The sequence below is a fragment of the Arachis ipaensis genome, chromosome B09 (assembly GCF_000816755.2).
Source record: "Arachis ipaensis cultivar K30076 chromosome B09, Araip1.1, whole genome shotgun sequence".
Classification (NCBI taxonomy): domain Eukaryota; kingdom Viridiplantae; phylum Streptophyta; class Magnoliopsida; order Fabales; family Fabaceae; genus Arachis; species Arachis ipaensis.
In genome coordinates, this window is record NC_029793.2 from 142,787,214 (window position 1) to 142,790,987 (window position 3,774).

Here is a 3,774-nt window from a genome sequence, read left to right on the forward strand (position 1 = left end):
TTAACATTAATAAATGACCGTAAGAGATATACTACAGTAGCAGTTTTTCTAACTCACCAATACATTAATTTGATATCCATGAGTCATTTATGTTCTGTCGGTTGCAATGTCACTGAGCCTATAAAAAGTTTACCTCTCTCCAGATAGACTGAAACAGAAAAGTAAATCAAAATCTACAAACATTGATAACAAAATTAGTTTAAATATATTAAAGACATAATATATACCTCAACTGCAAATTGCACACTATAAGTAAACAGAACCAAGATTTTAATAAGAAAATAGCTTGTACCTATTCCCAGTGTGTTGTAGGATCACTATGCCAAGTGCAAAAAACTAGGACCGGATCCATCCTATCTAGTGCTGATAGTAGTTCTTGTCGTAACCCAATAAATTCAGTATCAAACCAAAATACAAACTCATTTACTACACTTAAAAATAAATGCCATAAAATAAATATCAATGAATTATAAAAAATTTTACCGCTACACAATAAATAAAGTGAACGAGAATATATCAATTGAACCAACATAATCTCTTACATGAAAAACTTAGCTTCGCTTAGTATTTTCATTCTAAAAAATTTTCCTATAAATATTAGCTTAGAATTGGTAATAAAATAGCAGTTGATATATTTCACCTTTAATGGTAAACAATAAACTTCAAAAATGATCCAAATTAATTGGCCTTGAAACAGCCAACATCAAGATAAAAATGTGAATGCATACATATAACAACAAAGACAATTACAAGCAAGAAAAGAAGATATAGATGGATTTTGTTATTAGTATATATTCAAAAGCACTGTACAGTCTTGCTGCATTATTTGTTGTCCTTGTTTTTTTTTTATTCTTATTTTCGAGGACTTTTATCCTCCTTGTAGTTATACCTTATTTTTTTATATATAATTTTTCACACGCAAAAAATTTTAAAACTGGAAAAAAAGATCAACATGAAACAAAATTGAAAAAAATTTTGGTAGCTCACAACTTGATAAAGTGTCAAAAGGTATTCATCCTTAATTCTATCCACATTCGGCAAGCATTTTGTTCAGTGAAGGGTATTATGGATGACACTGAAATTGAGGAACATAAAGCTTACTATACTCAATTATCGACAAAGATGCTTTAACTTCCCAAAGCTTAGAGCATGCTGCCTCAACATCTTTAATATCCAAATCGAAATCCGGTTCCTTCTACGGTACATAATGTTAATAATATCATTAGACCACTATTTTGAAAAAGAATGTATGGTGCAAATCTTCATAATATAGGTCATTTAACCACCTCGTCTTTGGGATCAAACATTTTCTTTAACAGTAAGCATTCACTTGGAACACCTAATCCACCACTTTAATCATCATCAAGATCACCAATATTCCCTCCAACTTCTTGCATTCCAGATTGATCAGTAATAGCGGACACCTAATCCATAAATAAATAAATGCAATTAGGTCATTATATGTAGATCCTCTACACAAACAAATCATAAACAGAATATCCATTTTGTAGCCAGTCATTAACATCCAACTTTTATTAATTTACGGACACTGAATATGATCTTCAGTGTCCAAAACTGGCATGAGCTCAAACTTCACCAAAATATAAACCTAACTTGAGTCAAACAAGGACCAATAAACTCAGATCTAAGGATAAAACAATAGTATTAGTGCGTACCTTGATTGTCCTGCCGCCAATTTCCGATTGACCATTCAAGCTCCATGCATTTCTCGCACCTTCAAGGCATGCAAACTACAATAAACAATGGTTCAATCAACTTAACACTGCTAGAAAAAATTGCAATTTTATAGAAGACCAGTCTCTCGTCCTGCAGACCGCAGTTCAATACAATCAAAGCTTCCACATAGAATATGAGCACCTCTTCAAATGTTACTATAACATAATTTTAGAAAACGAAAAGTTATTAAAACATAAAGAAAGTGGCAATCAAAATTGAATGCATTTAACCAGACAAAAAAATCTTGATTAATCACCTGCACAAATCCAAAACCTTTGCAGTGCCCACTTTCATCAAGAGGCAGCTGGACAAGCTCAACCTGACCAAATTTTTTTCTGCTTCTGATGGCTTCACCATTACTGGTTGACCAAGAAGAAATTGGCCAGAAAGTGCTATTGCCATGGGGACAGACATGACATCATAGAACTCAATATACCTGTAAACATAAACAAAAAAGTAATAATTATATAAACCTACAAAGCCATTGAAAGAGCAGGGTTATAAAATGTAAGTTTTAATTACCAATGCACTAATGGCCCATCAACTGAGATGGTGAAAGTTTGTAAAGTCACTGTACATAGAGAAACAGGTTTCGATACATATAGAAAGGGGGAAAAGATAAAAGACCATTATTACAATGAAAACTTTGGCAAAAACTATGCTTGTTAACCCCTATGGTGGTGTTCATAAAACTAGCATACAATTCTTAAGTTATACAAATTCACTTGAATCAAACATGACATACAAATTTTGAAGATATAATGCCATCCTTCATTCATTTATTTAACAGCTAATAGCACCTGTTTTATAAATGGGAAAAGTATGATAGTCATCAAATGGGAAAAGTATGATAGTCATCAGTGCCAACTATAAACAGAAGTTAACATTCAAGATTCTTAAATGGGAAAAGTATGATAGTCATCAATGCCAACTACATGGCATAACTGAGAAGAGAAACAATGATTTAGTTGTGCAGAGTGATGTAATGCATACCCAAAACCCTTAGAGCGTCTTGAATTGCAGTCCATAATTAACCGAACCTCTCGCACCTGAATTTGATAAATGAGAGATGTCAGGAAGACCTAGATTTAAAAAAATGGAACCTTGAAACCGAAAAAGTGCCAAAATAAGAAAGTAGAAATGCATAGCAATTGAGATATTATAAGTTAGAATTTTGTCCAAGCATCACTGCAGAATTCTATATACTATTGGCATTAGGCAAGAAGGTGCAACATCAATCATGAACGTTACACTTCTAGTAAAAGTTCTTAAATTACTTGGCAGCTCATGATTTACTACAGTGTAAATCTATTCATCTATTCATAATGATCCTTAAATTAATACTAAGTTATTAATAAGAATGGATGAAGTCACACTGACAGACAAACAATCTATACCTTTACAGTCTATATTTCATCAGGTAACATTGTTTTTTAAGGAAAACAGGGATCTACTAGATTCAAAGGTCAAAAGGAACCAGAATCTAATCCATTTAGAAGGTATTTCTTCACGTTTATATATACTACATGGTTCCATTCAAACTAACAGAAGAAAGCAACTCTAACGTTACATAAGAAAGCATATGGAGTACCATGACCTTGCCCGTCCTTGAGAAGAACTCATACACATCTCTTTCATCTGCTTTCAGAGAAATCTGGGGAAATGCTTTGACATATTAGTGCTTGCGATAAATGTTGTCAGAAAACAGCACTGGAGGACAGCAGGCCAGCAGCGCAACAGCAGGCCAGCAGCAGCGCAACAACTCCACATAGGCCGCAGCCTGCAGCAACTCTCCAGCAGCAGTGCAGCACACCATCATCCTTGTAGCGCCTTTCTCTCCCTCTCTCTCCGTCGTCCTCCCTGTACTTTGCCACTCCATCATCAACTCATCAACAACCAGCCTCGGAGTCAACTTGATTCTTGAATCTCTGACTTGTTCTTTCTATTTTTTTTGCTTCTTGAATTTTTCTGTTCTTAATTTTCTCTATTCTTGCTGCTGTTTGTTGTTCTTTACTGCTATTTAGTCATCAATAATGA

At 33.9% G+C, this 3,774-nt stretch overlaps 1 pseudogene; it reads right to left on the bottom strand.

The window, feature by feature from the left end:
- Positions 745 to 3,556, bottom strand: LOC107616682 (annotated as a pseudogene).